The sequence below is a fragment of the Rattus rattus genome, chromosome 6 (genome assembly GCF_011064425.1).
Source record: "Rattus rattus isolate New Zealand chromosome 6, Rrattus_CSIRO_v1, whole genome shotgun sequence".
Taxonomy (NCBI): Eukaryota; Metazoa; Chordata; class Mammalia; order Rodentia; family Muridae; genus Rattus; species Rattus rattus.
In genome coordinates, this window is record NC_046159.1 from 39817583 (window position 1) to 39835643 (window position 18061).

Consider the following 18061-nt stretch of genomic DNA (forward strand, 5'->3'; position numbering starts at 1 on the left):
TCATTCCTTTATATTAACGCCCCACCATACCTCAAAACATTTTCTATGCAGGGCCTGCAGGGCTTGAAACTGGCAGGGACTCAGATAAGTGTTTCACTCTGATGTTCATGCCCTCCATAAGGATCTCTCCATTCTCATTCTGCGCCTGGTAACAACTTGCTTACAAGTGTCTCTTCTCCTACCTCAACTTTATTGACTGCAGATTCCAGCTCATAGTTCAGACCCATAGTCCCCCTAGAACATTCACCTGTTTCTTCAGATTATTCTTTGTCCTACTGCAGCTGACTTGCAAAATCCCATCTTCCCACCACACTGCAATTACCAGGGAACTTGACTCTCAGTTAGATAGAATCCTTTTTTTAAAAAAATAATTGCTTTTTTTCTTAAGATTTAATTTTATTTTATGTAAGTGAATACATTGTCACTGTCTTCAGACACACCAGAAGAGGGCATCAGATCCCTTTACAGATGGTTGTGAGCCACCATGTGGTTGCTGGGAATTGAACTCGGGGTCTCTGGAAGAACAGCCAGTGCTCTTAACCTCTGAGCCATCTCTCCAGCCCAACAAGATCCTTTTAGCTCTTTCCTGAAGCCCCTTTAAGCATTTCCTCTTAACCCACCTCTACACCTGTGTACCATCAATTGACACGAAAAATCACTCTCTACCATGAAACTCACAGCTACCACACTTTTACTAAGATTAAGAAAGGACAAGAGGCATTTTGTGAGTGGCGGTGAAAGAGGACACACCTCCATGAAGGTGTCAGACACAATTCAGGAGTGTGGGGTGCTTCTTGCCAACCCCAAAATGCCAGGCACTGCCACTATACCAAATGTGCATCTTTGCACCCAACCATGTGGTTGCCCAGTCCCACACCTGGTACTCCATGTAACAGCTGAAAGGGATGAAGAAATCATCCAGGGAGAATGTGTACTGCAGGTGGGTGTTTGAGAAGTCACCCCTGTCCTGCCTATGCAGACCTCTGGCATCTGGCTGCTCTACAATTGCCTCAGTGACACACACAACATGTACTGAGAGTACCAGGACAGGACCACTGCTGGCACAGCCACACATTGCTACCATGACATGAGTGCCTGAATCCATGCCTGCGTGCACTCCATCTAGATCACGAAGGTGGAAGAGATTGCAGCTGGCAGGTGCCCCTGGGAGGCTGTCAAGCAGTTCCACGACTCCATGATCAAATGCCCATTGCTGCATTGCATGTTATGGTGCCAGCACAAGCCACGCTTCACCACCAAGATGCCCAACACCCTCTTCTAGACTCAGGGACCCACTGAATAAAAAACTCTAGACTGTCAAAAGAAAGAAAGAAACAAACAAATGAAGGAAAAAATAAGACAACAGAAACCAAGGAATAGAACATCCACTAACAAAGACAAGGCCAGATAGCAACAAAACAATCACCTCAATCAACCCAACAGCAGATGCCTAGACATCAGCACCAAAGCACAAACATTAACAACCAAGAAAATATGCTCGCTTCCACCAGAACACAGCAACAACCCTACTAAAATAAGCCCTGAGAAATGAAATATAGCTGAATCACATGACTAGTTCTTCAAAATAGCAATTGTGACTCTATTCAAGAACCATAAAGAGAGCTGGAGATGGCTCAGCCGTTAAAGGCTAGGCTCACAACCAAATATATAAGAACCATAAAGAAACTATTAATAAATCCCTTAATGAAGTCTGTGAAAACATAAACAGTAGAACAAAATAATGAGAATAGTTCAAGACATGACAGCAGAAACAGAATCACTAAGAAAAACCAAACTAAGATAAAACTGGAAATGAAAAACTTAGGAAATCAAAACAGAAACATCAGAGGTAAGCCTCACCAACAGAGTAAAAGACATGGAAGAAAGAATCTCAGGCATTGCGATCAAAATAGAATAAACAGCCAATCACAGAAAAACACACACGGTATGCACTCACTGATAAGTGGCTATTAGCCTAAATGCTTGAATTACCCTAGATGCCTAGAACAAATGAAACTCAAGACGGATGATCAAAATGTGAATGCTTCACTCCTTCTTTAAAAGGGGAACAAGAATACCCTTGGCAGGGAATAGAGAGGCAAAGATTGAAACAGAGACAGAAGGAACACCAATTCAGAGCCTGCCCCACATGTGGCCCATACATATACAGCCACCCAATTAGACAAGATGGATGAAGCAAAGAAGTGCAGGCTGACAGGAACCGGATTCAGATCTCTCCTGAGAGACACAGCCAGAATACAGCAAATACAAGGAGAACCCCAGCAGCAAACCACTGAACCGAGAATGGGACTCCCGTTGAAGGATTCAGAGAAAGGACTGAAAGAGTTTGAAAGGGCTCGAGACCCCATATGTACAACAATGACAAGCAACCAGAGCTTCCAGGGACTAAGCCCCTACCCAAAGACTATACATGGACTGACCCTGGGCTCCAACCACATAGGTAGCAATGAATAGCCTAGTAAGAGCACCAGTGGAAAGGGAAGCCCTTGGTCCTGCCAAGACTGAACCCCCAGTGAACGTGATTGTTGGGGGGAGGGCGGTAATGGGGGGAGGATGGGGAGGGGAACACCCATATAGAAGGGGAGGGGGAGGGGGCTGGTGCTAGGGGGATGTTGGCCTGGAAACCGGGAAAGGGAATAACAATTGAAATGTAAATAAGAAATACCCAATTTAATAAAGATGGAGGAAAAAAAGATAGAATAAACAGATACCTCAGTCAAATAAAATGTTAAATTGAAAATCCCATACACAAAACATTCAGGAACTCTGGGCCACTAAGAAAAGACCAAATCTATACATAATAAGCCTGAAATTCCAGTCAAAAGCAGAGAAAATATTTTTAACAAAATCATAGAAGAAAACTTCCCTAAGTTAAAGAAGGAGATATGTATCAAGGTATAAGAAACATAAAGGATTGTAGAGAGAAGAGAGGTTATATCTATGCTCAGTATTCTGTTCTGGGAATGTCTGAATGATTAGTAGCCTAACATTCCCTGGAAAAAGGGAGCCAGAGATGGCTACCAGTCTAGCACTGTGCAGGTCCGGATGAGTTCCTAGGGCAGGGAGCAAGCCGGAGACTAAGAGAACCCCACCTGGGACTCCAGCCCCCTAGGCAAAAGTAAGCCTGAGACAGACAACTGTCACATGGGGCCAATTAGGTGGGTATGGATAAGGAACAAGCCTGAGATGATCATCAGACCAATGCCATGGGGACCAGAAAGGGACCTAACCTGAGATGACCACCAGTTGGTGCCACATAGGCCTTTAAGGAAGACCAGGTTGGGATGAATTCTACCAAGCACCATAATGCACAAGTGTGGCATAGTACTTCATAGACCACTCCTGAAATGACCCCAGATAATTAGAAACCCCAGGTGCCACTAAGAGAAGCAAGTAAGTGGTGGAAAAGTGAAAGATAAAGAGAAACAGAGGAATGTGGGCACAATGAAGAGAGGCAGAACTGGAGTGGTGAGCAGCCTGATGTGAGTAGCAGGTGATGCTCCTTGGGACCATGGTGGGGTCCTGGTCTTTGCTGCCCCTGGGGGCTATGTCTGGATCTGTGGCCCTGTAGCAGCAGACATCTGTTACCACCAAAGGCCAGGTGGATGTCCCTGGCCTGCGCTGTCACCTGCGGATATGTTGATATCTGAAGGTTGTATAGAATTAGCCTCATTCTCACCTGGGCATTGTGGAAGATCTAGCCCTGGGGACATAATATCAGGAGAGCTGACCCCATCCCTGGCCAGCTGCAGTACTCAGGAAAATAAGCCCTGCCACTTTTCTGCAGTTCAGTGACATGGGCTGAGAGTTCAGTGACATGGATTCTGCAGTTCAGTGACATGGGTTCAGAGAGATGCCCCCCTCACCCTTAGTCACCTATTGCAGGCATGCAAACTGACTTCATGGTCATAAAAGCAGGAGAGCTGGCCCTGACCCTCACCTACTTCAGCACTTGAGAGAACAGGCCCTGCACATCCCCTGGAGAGCAAGTAGAGCTGGCATTGAATGTGGACGTTATGTAGTTGAGCCATCCCCAAAGGTATGAGCAGGGAAGAGCTGGCCCTGCTCCTCCACGGCCACAGAATTCTGGAGAATAGGTCCTGTACCTCATCTGGGCACCACAGTAGAGCTGATGTTGCAAATTACGGTGTGAATGAGCTGGCTCCAAGGATCTAAGGATGGGACCATTGGCCAAGCAACTTGTCTGCCCTTCAGCAGTGTGGATAAGGGGGAGATGCCGTCCCAACCCTCACCCCTTGCTACCTACAACAGGCGGGAGAGGTGGCCCTAAGGTCCGGAGGGCTGATCCTGTCCCTCACCTGCTGCAGCACTCAAGAGAGCAGGCCCTGCATTTTGCCTGGGCAGCTCGGTGGAGCTGGCCCTGGATATGAGGGCTGAAAGTGAACTGGACCCAAGGGTGTGAGCTCAGGAGAGCTGGCCCTGCAACTTTTCTGCTGTGAGGTGGTGCAGATTGTCCCTTAACACCTATGGCAGGTGGGAGAACTGCCTCACAGTCATGAGAGTGGGTGAACTGGCCTGTACCTCACCTCCTGCAACACTCAGAGATCAGGCCCTGCACTTTGCCTGGGCAACAGGGTAGAGCTGGCCCAAGTTGCTGCAGTGGGGGTGGGAGGTTGTTGATGAGCCAACCCTAGGGTATGAATGTGGGAGAGCTGGCCCAGATACCTCTCTCCGACCCAGATCCAGTGACTATGAATTGGACCATCCCAAAATCTACCCCACTGATAAACTGCTGGAGTGCACAAAGGGGTTGGTTCTACAGATTCAAAACGACAGGATCTCCATGACACAGGAAAACAACAGGATATCTGAGAAGACTCCCAGTGAGGATCCTGTATTGATAAGGCAGCAGAAGCCCGAGGCCTTGGACCAGACCCATGACTCATTGCAATGAACAAAAGGAGTATACTGTGGGACACACTGGGACATGCTACAGCTTCCACAATGAGTTTCTTTTTATTCTCTTGAGGGGAGGTTGCAAGGATGGAAGGTGGGAGAAGGAAATGAATGGAATTGAGGTGTGTGATGTGAAATTCACGAAGAACCAATAAAAAGTTTTTAAAAGATGAGTATATAGCACACCACATAGAAATGAAACTGCACAGGATACATAATAATCAAAACACTAAATGTCTAGAAAAACAAAAAATATTAAAAGCTGGTAGGGAAAACGATCAAGTAACTTATAAAGGTAGGCCCATTAGAATAGCACTCAATTCCTTAATCTAAAAGCTAAAAGGGTCTGAAAATGTTCTACAAACTTTAAGAGACCACAGACTTCAGTCTAGATTACTGTACCCAGAAAAATCATCAATCATAATAGATGGAGAAAGAAAAGCATCCCATAATAAAGCCAAATTTGAGTAATATCTGTGTACAACTACAACCCTACAGAATGTGCTAGAAGAAAAACTTCAGTCTGAAGAGCTTAACCACACCAAGAAAAAAACCCAAAGAATAAATAATCCCAGAACAGTAAATCAAAAGGGAGCAAAACATTCACCATAACAACAAAATAACGGGAATCAAGAAACACTGCTTACTGATAACGCTCAACATCAATACTCAGTTCCCCAATAGAAACACAAAGACTAACAGAATGGATTAGAAAACAGGATCCTTCTGCTACATCAAAGAAACACACCACTATATCTAGGATAGAAATCATTTCAGGATAAATGGACTCAAGATGCAAGCATCCGTCTTTATTTTAATATCTGACAAAATAGTCTTCAAAACAAAACTAATCAGAAGGGATGGGGAAGGACACTACATTCTTACCAAGGGAAAAAATACACCAAAAGAATATTGTAATTCTAAACATTTATCCACCAAAAACAAGGGCAATCAAGTTTATAAAAGTTTGTTTCAGCCAAAATCACATATTGACCTTCACACAAGGATAGTGGATTTCTTCAATAGCCCGCTTTCATCAATACAAAGGTCATCCAGACAAAAACTAAACAGGAAAATGCTGAAGCTAACTGACATTATAAACCAAATGGAACTAACATTTATAGAACATTTCACCAAAACACTAAATAAAGCTCATAGAACTTTCTCCAAAATGAGAGCATACACTAGGGCACAGAGCAAGTCTCAACATATTTAAAATTGTCATCTCTGACCACCACATATTAAAGATTAATATCAATAATAGAAACAACAGCAAGTATACACACTCATGGCAACTGAACAGATCACTACTGAATAAAAAATTGTCAAGACAGATTTCAAGAAGAAAAATTTTAAACTTTTTATAGCTGAATGAGAATGAAAATAGACTAACATGCCTAACCTCAGATTTGATGAAGGCAGTAATAAAAGGCAGGCTCATAGCACTAAGTGCCTACATAAAAATCTAGAGATCGCATATTAGCAAATTGATCATACACCTAAAAATGCTAAAAGAATATATCATGCCCAAAATGTATAGACAAAAAATATTCAAATACAGAGCTGACATCTATCAATCAAAAAAGAATAATGCAAAGAATCAAGGAAACGTGAAGTTTGTTCTTCCAGAAAATCAGTAAGGTTGATTAAACTCTTAGACAAATTAATAAAAAGCAGGAGAGAAGAGATATAAATTTGTTAAATTAGAGACAAAAGGAAAGTAAGGAAATCCAGAGAATCATAAGGATACACACAGTTCCACCATACTGGGAAGCCTGAAAATGGATATATTTCTTTAATATACAACGTAACAAAGTTAGAACAGAAAATCAATTTAACCAGATCCAAAACCTCCAGTGAAATAGAAGCAATAATTGAAAGTCTCCTACCCCCCCCCCAAAAAAGTTCCAGGGCCAGTTGGCTTCAGCACAGGATTCTATTATTCTGCAAAATAGAAACATAAGGAACATTATGAGAGCACAACTACCCTGATACCCAAGTCACATAAAGACTCAACAAAGAAAGAGAATTTCAGACCAATTCCCCCCCCCTTTTTTAAGGATTTATTCATTTATTTTATGCATGAGTACACTGTATCTGTCTTCAGACACACCAGAAGAGGGCATCGGATCCCATTAAAGACGGTTGTGAGCCACCATGTGGTTGCTGGGATTTGAACTTGGGACCTCTGGAAGAGCAGCCAGTGCTTTAACCACTGAACCATCTCTCCAGCCCCCAATTTCCCTTTTGAATATAGATACAAAAATACTCAATAAAATACTGGCAAACATTAATTTAAAAAAAAAATCAAAAAACATCCACCATGACTAAGTCAGCTTCATCCAAGACATTAGAGATTGCTTAACATACATAAGTTGATAAATGTAACCCAGTGCATAAACAGGCTGAAATACAAAAAAACACATGATCATTTCATTTCACTAAAAGCAGAAAAGGCCTTTGACAAAAGTCAACATTCCTTCATGATAAAAATCCTAGAGAGACAAGGGTTACAAAGGATTCATATATTAACATAATAAAGGCAAATTTACAGTGAATCTATAGCCCACATCAAATTAAATGGAGGGAAACTCAAGGCATTCCCACCAAAATCAGAAACAGGACAAGGCTGTGCACTCTCTATATATTTGAAATATATAGAACTCACAAAGTTAGACTCCAGCGAGCCAAATAACCTTATTAAAGATGGGGTACAGAGCTAAACAAAACATTCTCAGCTAAGGAATATCGAATGGCAGAAAACCACCTAAAGAAAAGTTCAACACCCTTAGTCATCAGGGAAATGCAAATCAAAACAACCCTGAGATTTCACCTCACACCAGTCAGAACGGCTAAGATCAAAAACTAAGAGGACAGCAAATGCTGGCGAGGATGTGGAGAAAAAAGAACACTCCTCCATTGTTGGTGGGATTGCAAACTGCTACAACCACTCTGGAAATCAGTCTGGAGGTTCCTCAGAAAATTGGACATATATCTGAGGACCCAGCTATACAACTTCTACAACATGATGCTGCAACATATAACAAGGACACTATGTTCATAGCAGCCTTACTTATGATACCAAGAAGCTGAAAAGATCCCAGATGTTCTTCAACAGAGGAATGGATACAGAAAATGTGGTACATCTACACAATGGAATATTACTCAGCTATCAAAAACAATGACTTTATGAAATTCATAGGCAAATGGAGGGAACTGGAAAATATCATCCTGAGTGAGCTAACCCAATCACAGAAAAACACACATGGTAATTACTCATTGATAAGTGGATATTAGTCCAAAAGCTCGAATTACCCAAGATACAATCCACAGACCACATGAAGCTCAAGAAGGATGACCAAAGTGCAGATGTTTCTTAGATGGGGGAACAAAAATGCTCACAGGGGGAAATATGGAGACAAAGTGTGGAGCAGAAACTGAAGGAAAAGCCAACCAGAGACTGCCGTACCTGGGAATCCATCCCACCAAACCCAGGCAATATGGTGAATGCTGACGGGAGCCTGTTATACCTGTCTCCTGAGAGGCTCTGCCTGAGCCTGACCAATACAGAGGCAGAAGCTTGCAACCAACCATTGAACTGGGAATTTGGTCCCCAGTGGAGGAGTTAGAGAAAGGAATGAAGGAGCTGAATGGGGTTTGCAAGCCCATAGGAAGAACAACAACATCAACCAACCAGACACCCCCACCCAAAGCTCCCAGGAGTAAACCACCATCCTAAGAGTACACGAGGTGGACCTACAGTTCCAGCTGCATATGTAGCAGAAGGTGATGACCTTTTTGGGCATCAATGAGAGGAGAGACCCTTGGTCCTGTCAAGGCTCGATACCCTAGTATAGGGGAATGTCAGGGTGGGGAGGTGGGAGGGAGTAGTGGATAAAGCGGGGAGTACCCTCATAGAAGCAGTGGGAGATAGTAGGTTTCTGGAGGGAAAACTGGGAAAGGGGATAACATTTCAAATGTAAATAATTTTTTAAAAGATTTATTCATTTATTATATATAAGTACACTGTAGCTGTCTTCAGATACACCAGAAGAGGGCATCGGATCTTTTACAGATGGTTGTGAGCCACCATGTGGTTGCTGGGAATTGAACTCAGGACCTCTGGAAGAGCAGTTGGGGCTCTAACCGCTGAGCCATCTCTAGCCCGTAAATAATTTTTTTAATTAAAATTTAAAAAATAAAAGGGAAAAATTTGGGAAAAAAAAAGAAAATCCTTTATCTCTATGAGTTCTTTGCTCTCAAAAAAATCTAATACTATATCTTAAAATATCTTAGGATCTGTATGTTTCCTAGTATAAGTTTTAAAAATATATAAAATCTTTAACAAAAAGTCAGCTTTAAACTTGTAACAAAAAGTTGATAATTAAAAATCTATAAAGACGGGTTGGGGATTTAGCTCAGCGGTAGAGCGCTTGCCTAGGAAGCGCAAGGCCCTGGGTTCGGTCCCCAGCTCCGAAAAAAAGAACCAAAAAAAAAATCTATAAAGACATAATGTTCTATATTATACTGTATATGTGTGTGTATCTATGTGTGTGCTACTTGGATTCCATTCTTGTTTAAAAAAATCTACCATATCATTATGTATGCATGCATGTATGTATGTATGTATACCTGCATGTACTATGTATGTATGTATGTATGTATGTAAATTAGGTTCAACTTGCCTCCATCTTGCCTGATGACCTCATCAGGGTAGAATCAACCATGTGGCTGGCAGCCATCTTTATTACTTAAAAAATAGTACATGCAATGTAACTTCACCATTTTGATTAATAAAATCACATGTTATAAACCAACTAAGGCAACAATCATAAACCCTCTTTGCCCCATTCAGCCTTCTGCTTAGCATTGTCTCCATTTTAGGCCAACGAGGCAACAACAGGTCTCTAAAATATTTTGGATTAGAATGTGGAGTTGGATTTTTGTATGATCAATTCCTAAGGTTATAAAGGCCAACTCAGGTTAACAGAAACTGATTAAGATGGCTGGAGAAAAGACTATACATGGACTGACCCTGGGCCCAAACCTCATAGGTAGCAATGAAAAGCCTAGTAAGGGCACCGGGGGAAGGGGAAGCCCTTGGTCCTGCTAAGACTGAACCCCCAGGGAAGGTGATTGTGGGGGGGGGGGGGGCAAGGGGGGGAGGATGGGGAGGGGAACACCCATAAAGAAGGGGAGGGGGAAGGATTAGGGGGATGTTTTAAGGAAACCGGGAAAGGGAATAACAATCGAAATGTAAATAAGAAACACCCAAGTTAGTAAAGATGGGGAAAAATTAACTTTTAAAAAAAAAAAAGAGGGCTGAGAGATAGCTCAGTGGTTAAGAGCACTGGCTGCCCTTCTAGAGGTCCTGAGTTCAATTCAGCAACCACATGAAGGTTCACAACCATCTGTAATGGGATCTGATGCCCTCTTCTGGTGTCAAAGACAGTGTATCCACAAACATAAAATTAATTAAAAAATTAAAATAATTTAAAAAATCTAAAACCTAAGAGATATATGTCTAACTATTTGTACCTTTGCTAACTGTTCAACACCAGACTTCTAGAAATTTTGAAGAAGCAACATGTTTGATAAGTGTTTGATAAGTAAGATTTATTAACTCCTAAGATCTACTCAATTTAACAGTAACTGACTTGAAGATATGTCCAGCCACTGTGTTTCTGCTAACTTTGTTAACATTTAGTTATTTAGACAACCTGAATCATACAAAGTCTGTGATAGTCTATAAGGATACACTATAAAAGGATCAGAAGTATAAAATAGTCTTGATGGGGCTATATTTATGTTTTATAAAGTTCTATTTCTCTTTAGACTGCACTTACAGTTTAAAGTTTTATTTTGATGCTGACAGATCTTCAATTGAATCTTCAACTGAAATTTTTAACAGGGATAAAGCTATAAAATATTAATCTTATAAATGCTACCAACTTGTAAACTGTTAAATATGGGTAAGACACGTAAGTTAGTGATCAGTCACTTCATAATCAAATTCTTTAATGTGCTCAGAACTATGCTCACAACCATGCAAATTCATTTTATAGGCATAAGCCTTTTGTACATGTTTTCATGATTAAACCTAAAAAAAGTAACTAAAAACAAGTAATATTTAATACACAGTCTTCAATTCCTCAGAGATCTGCTGAATGTGGCATTTGAAGTGTTTATGTAAAGCTTCCTGTGATAGACAGAAATGCCTAGAAGCAGCCCTAAGGTCTCCAAAGATGATACTGAAACACAGATGTCTCTACCTAGATTATGGTAATACTAACCACTTGGAAAAACGGTTCTATGCCTCACCCAGTGCCAGAGCCCTGTCCATTGTTAGGTTGGCTGCCCTAATCTGTCTACCTCACTGGGGTAAGTTTTCGCAACTTCCTCCTTCACAGGAAATCTCTCAGACATTCTGGGTCTGACAGCAGGAAGCCGACGATGTCTTGTTTGGCAGCTGAAAATGGAATGCTGTGTGACAGCCAAACACCAACTACTTCTGCCCCCAACAAAACTATCAAGATCATGAGAGAACCTAGGGTAACTGTCCAGGTAGTGAAATGGCTGCCATTTCAATTGATACAGAAAACAATTGGGTATTTCCTGCTACAATTTATCTTTCTCAGATCTGATGGCTAGCTACAGCTTTATCAGTTTTGCAGCAGTAGGCACTCAGCTCCTCCCCACCCCCACCCCCAAGTGGAAGCTGCCTGGTCAACCATTTCATATGTAAAATCAGGTCTCATTTTTCTAGAGCTACTAGGTTCATGCTGAGAAAGAAGACTCATTTTATCTTGCTAGCAGACTTCATATTGAAAAAAAAATTCACAAATTTGGTTGCAATGTAACTTTTTTACTATTCCTTTATTTAAAGGAATTTGTTTTGCAATGACTGCTCTCAGAAATCAGCAACATGTGTCTCAAGGTAAATGGGCAGAAAGAAAAGGTTTGAAGTTTATTTACATCATGGAGATTTAAAAAGGTGACCTGAAGTCCCACACCCGAGGATCCCGGCCCGCAGCAGCTCTCTGCTCCCAGACCCCGTGGGAGAGAGACCTCACCGCCTGGTCCGGTGGGCACTCCTGAGGCTGCAGAGCGGAAGAGACCACCAACACTGCCCACCCCTGCCCACATCCCTGGCCCAAGAGGAAACTGTATAAGGCCCCTGGGCCCCGTGGGGAGGGCCCAGGTGAGGCAGGAGCCCCTGCCTGAGACACCGAACCTGAAGGAAACAGACCGATAAACAGTTCTCTGCACCCAAATCCTGTGGAGGAGAGCTAAACCTTCAGAGAGGCAGACACGCCTGGAAACCAGAAGAGACTGCTCTCTGCACACACATACTGACGCCAGAGGAAAACACCAAAGGCCATCTGAACCCTGGTGCACTGAGGTTCCCGAAGGGGCGGCGAGATCTTCCTGGATTGCTGCCACCACAGAGAGCCTGTGGGCAGAACCCCTGAGCGAACTTGAGCCTCGGGACCACAGGTAAGACCAACTTTTCTGCTGCAAGAAAAAGCCCTGGTGAACTCAAGACACAGGCCCACAGGAACAGCTGAAGACCTGTAGAGAAGAAAACTACACAAAAGCAGAACACTCTGTCCCCATAACTGGCTGAAAGAAAACAGGAAAACAGGTCTACAGCACTCCTGACACACAGGCTTATAGGACAGTCCAGCCACTGTCAGAAATAGCAGAACAAAGTAACACTAGAGATAATCTGATGGCTAGAGAGGCAAGCACAGGAACACAAGCAACAGAAACCAAGACTACATGGCATCATCGGAGCCCACCTCCCACCAAAACAAAACATGGAATATCCAAACACACCAGAAAAGCAAGATCTAGTTTCAAAATCATATTTGATCATGATGCTGGAGGACTTCAAGAAAGACGTGAAGAACTCCCTTAGAGAACAAGTAGAAGCCTACAGAGAGGAATCGAAAAATCCCTGAAAGAATTCCAGGAAAACACAATCAAACAGTTGAAGGAATTAAAATGGAAATAGAAGCAATCAAGAAAGAACACATGGAAATAACCCTGATATAGAAAACCAAAAGAAGAGACAAGGAGCTGTAGATACAAGCTTCACCAACAGAATACAAGAGATGGAAGAGAGAATCTCAGGAGCAGAAGATTCCATAGAAATCATTGACTCAACTGTCAAAGATAATGTAAAGCAGAAAAGCTACTGGTCCAAAACATACAGGAAATCCAGGACTCAATGAGAAGATCAAACCTAAGGATAATAGGTATAGAAGAGAGTGAAGACTCCAGCTCAAAGGACCAGTAAATATCTTCAACAAAATCATAGAAGAAAACTTCCTAACCTAAAAAAAGAGATACCCATAGGCATACAAGAAGCCTACAGAACTCCAAATAGATTGGACCAGAAAAGAAACACCTCCCGTCACATAATAGTCAAAACACCAAACGCACAAAATAAAGAAAGAATATTAAAAGCAGTAAGGAAAAAGGTCAAGTAACATATAAAGGCAGACCTATCAGAATCACACAAGACTTCTCGCCAGAAACTATGAAGGCCAGAAGATCCTGGACTGATGTCATACAGACCCTAAGAGAACACAAATGCCAGCCCAGGTTACTGTATCCTGCAAAACTCTCAATTAACATAGATGGAGAAACCAAGATATTCCATGACAAAACCAAATTTACACAATATCTTTCTACAAATCCAGCACTAAAAGGATAATAAATGGTAAAGCCCAACATAAGGAGGCAAGCTATACCCTAGAAGAAGCAAGAAACTAATCATCTTGGCAACAAAACAAAGAGAATGAAAGCACACAAACATAACCTCACATCCAAATATGAATATAACAGGAAGCAATAATCACTATTCCTTAATATCTCTCAACATCAATGGCCTCAACTCCCCAATAAAAAGACATAGATTAACAAACTGATACGCAACGAGGACCCTGCATTCTGCTGCCTACAGGAAACACACACTCAGAGACAAAGACAGACACTACCTCAGAGTGAAAGGCTGGAAAACAACTTTCCAAGCAAATGGTCAGAAGAAGCAAGCTGGAGTAGCCATTCTAATATCAAAAAAATCAATTTTCAACTAAAAGTCATCAAAAAAGATAAGGAAGGACACTTCATATTCATCAAAGGAAAAATCCACCAAGAAGAACTCTCAATCCTAAATATCTATGCCCCAAATACAAGGGCACCTACATACGTAAAAGAAACCTTACTAAAGCTCAAAACACACATTGCACCTCACACAATAATAGTGGGAGATTTCAACACCCCACTCTCATCAATGGACAGATCATGGAAACAGAAATTAAACAGAGATGTAGACAGACTAAGAGAAGTCATGAGCCAAATGGACTTAACGGATATTTATAGAACATTCTATCCTAAAGCAAAAGGATATACCTTCTTCTCAGCTCCTCATGGTACTTTCTCCAAAATTGACCATATAATTGGTCAAAAACGGGCCTCAACAGGTACAGAAAGATAGAAATAATCCCATGCGTAAGCTATCGACCACCACGGCCTAAAACTGGTCTTCAATAACAATAAAGGAAGAATGCCCACATATACTTGGAAATTGAACAATGCTCTACTCAATGATAACCTGGTCAAGGAAGAAATAAAGAGAGAAATTAAAAACTTTTTAGAATTTAATGAAAATGAAGGTACAACATACCCAAACTTATGGGACACAATGAAAGCTGTGCTAAGAGGAAAACTCATAGCGCTGAGTGCCTGCAGAAAGAAACAGGAAAGAGCATATGTCAGCAGCTTGACAGCACACCTAAAAGCTCTAGAACAAAAAAGAAGCAAATACACCCAGGAGGAGTAGAAGGCAGGAAATAATCAAACTCAGAGCTGAAATCAACCAAGTAGAAACAAAAGGACCATAGAAAGAATCAACAGAACCAAAAGTTGGTTCTTTGAGAAAATCAACAAGATAGATAAACCCTTAGCCAGACTAACGAGAGGACACAGAGAGTGTGTCCAAATTAACAAAATCAGAAATGAAAAGGGAGACATAACTACAGATTCAGAGGAAATTCAAAAATCATCAGATCTTACTATAAAAACCTATATTCAACAAAACTTGAAAATCTTCAGGAAATGGACAATTTCCTAGACAGATACCAGGTACCGAAGTTAAATCAGGAACAGATAAACCAGTTAAACAACCCCATAACTCCTAAGGAAATAGAAGCAGTCATTAAAGGTCTCCCAACCAAAAAGAGCCAAGGTCCAGACGGGTTTAGTGCAGAATTCTATCAAACCTTCATAGAAGACCTCATACCAATATTATCCAAACTATTCCACAAAATTGAAACAGATGGAGCACTACCGAATACCTTCTACGAAGCCACAATTACTCTTATACCTAAACCACACAAAGACACAACAAAGAAAGAGAACTTCAGACCAATTTCCCTTATGAATATCGACGCAAAAATACTCAATAAAATTCTGGCAACCGAATCCAAGAGCACATCAAAAACAATCATCCACCATGATCAAGTAGGCTTCATCCCAGGCATGCAGGGATGGTTTAATATACCGAAAACCATCAACGTGATCCATTATATAAACAAACTGAAAGAACAAAACCACATGATCATTTCATTAGATGCTGAGAAAGCATTTGACAAAATTCAACACCCCTTCATGATAAAAGTCCTCGAAAGAATAGGAATTCAAGGCCCATACCTAAACATAGTAAAGCCATATACAGCAAACCAGTGGCTAACATTAAACTAAATGGAGAGAAACTTGAAGCAATCCCACTAAAATCAGGGACTAGACAAGGCTGCCCACTCTCTCCCTACTTATTCAATATAGTTCTTGAAGTTCTAGCCAGAGCAATCAGACAACAAAAGGAGGTCAAGGGATACAGATCGAAAAGAAGAAGTCAAAATATCACTATTTGCAGATGATATGATAGTATATTTAAGATCCCAAAAGTTCCACCAGAGAACTACTAAAGCTGATAAACAACTTCAGCAAAGTGGCTGGGTATAAAATTAACTCAAATAAATCAGTAGCCTTGCCTCTATACAAAAGAGAAACAAGTTTGAGAAAGAAATTAGGGAAACGACACCTTCATAATAGACCCAAATAATATAAAGTACCTCGGTGTGACTTTAACCAAGCCAGTAAAAGATCTGTACAATAAGAACTTCAAGACACTGAAGAAAGAAATTGAAGAAGACCTCAGAAGATGGAAAGATCTCCCATGCTCATGGATTGGCAGGATTAATACAGTAAAAATGGACATTTTACCAAAAGCAATCTACAGATTCAATGCAATCCCCATCAAAATACCAATCCAATTCTTCAAAGAGTTAGACAGAACAATTTGCAAATTCATCTGGAATAACAAAAAACCCAGGATAGCTAAAGCTATCCTCAACAATAAAAGGACTTCAGGGGAATCACTATCCCTGAACTCAAGCAGTATTACAGAGCAATAGTGATAAAAACTGCATGGTATTGGTACAGAGACAGACAGATAGACCAATGGAATAGAATTGAAGACCCAGAAATGAACCCACACACCTATGGTCACTTGATTTTGACAAAGGAGCCAAAAACCATCCAATGGAAAAAGATAGCATTTTCAGCAAATGGTGCTGGTTCAACTGAGGTCAACATGTAGAAGAATGCAGATTGATCCATGCTTATCACCCTGTACAAAGCTTAAGTCCAAGTGGATCAAGGACCTCCACATCAAACCAGACACACTCAAACTAATAGAAGAAAAACTAGGGAAGCATCTGAAACACATGGGCACTGGAAAAATTTCCTGAACAAAACACCAATGGCTTACGCCTAAGATCAAGAATGGACAAATGGGATGTCATAAAACTGCAAGGCTTCTGTAAGACAAAGGACACTGTGGGTAGGACAAAACGGCAACCAACAGATTGGGAAAAGATCGTTACCAATCCTACAACGGATAGAGGCCTCATATCCAAAATATACAAAGAACTCAAGAAGTTAGACCACAGGGGAGACAAATAACCCTATTAAAAAATGGGGTTCAGAGCTAAACAAAGAATTCACAGCTGAGGAATGCCGAATGGCTGAGAAACACCTAAAGAAATGTTCAACATCTTTAGTCATAAGGGAAATGCAAATCAAAACAACCCTGAGATTTCACCTCACACCAGTGAGAATGGCTAAGATCAAAAACTCAGGTGACAGCAGATGCTGGCAAGGATGTGGAGAAAGAGGAACACTCCTCCATTGTTGGTGGGATTGCAGACTGGTACAACCATTCTGGAAATCAGTCTGGAGGTTCCTCAGAAAATTGACATTGAACTGCCTGAGGATCCAGCTATACCTCTCTTGGGCATATACCCAAAAGATGCCCCAACATATAAAAAAAAGACACGTGCTCCACTATGTTCATTGCAGCCTTATTTATAATAGCCAGAAGCTGGAAAGAACCCAGATGCCCTTCAACAGAGGAATGGATACAGAAAATGTGGTTCATCTACACAATGGAATATTACTCAGCTATCAAAAACAACGACTTTATGAAATTTGTAGGCAAATGGTTGGAACTGGAAAATATCATCCTGAGTGAGCTAACCCAATCACAGAAAGACATACATGGTATGTACTCATTGATAAGTGGCTATTAGCCCAAATGCTTGAATTACCCTAGATGCCTAGAACAAATGAAACTCAAGATGGATGATCAAAATGTGAATGCTTCACTCCTTCTTTAAAAGGGGAACAAGAATACCCTTGGCAGGGAAGGGAGAGGCAAAGATTAAAACAGAGACTGAAGGAACACCCATTCAGAGCCTGCCCCACATGTGGCCCATACATACACAGCCACCCAATTAGACAAGATGGATGAAGCAAAGAAGTGCAGGCTGACAGGAGCCGGATGTAGATCGCTCCTGAGAGACACAGCCAGAATACAGCAAATACAGAGGCGAATGCCAGCAGCAAACCACTGAACTGAGAATAGGACCCCAGTTGAAGGAATCAGAGAAAGAACTGGAAGAGCTTGAAGGGGCTCGAGACCCCATATGTACAACAATGCCAAGCAACCAGAGCTTCCAGGGACTAAGCCACTACCTAAAGACTATACATGGAC

At 41.4% G+C, this 18061-nt stretch overlaps 2 pseudogenes; both read left to right on the forward strand.

Annotated features, from left to right (window-relative positions):
* Nucleotides 1–107: 107 nt before the first annotated feature.
* On the forward strand, nucleotides 108–1282 carry LOC116904270 (annotated as a pseudogene).
* A 1623-nt stretch (nucleotides 1283–2905) lies between these two features.
* Nucleotides 2906–3012, forward strand: LOC116904750 (annotated as a pseudogene).
* Nucleotides 3013–18061: the final 15049 nt, after the last annotated feature.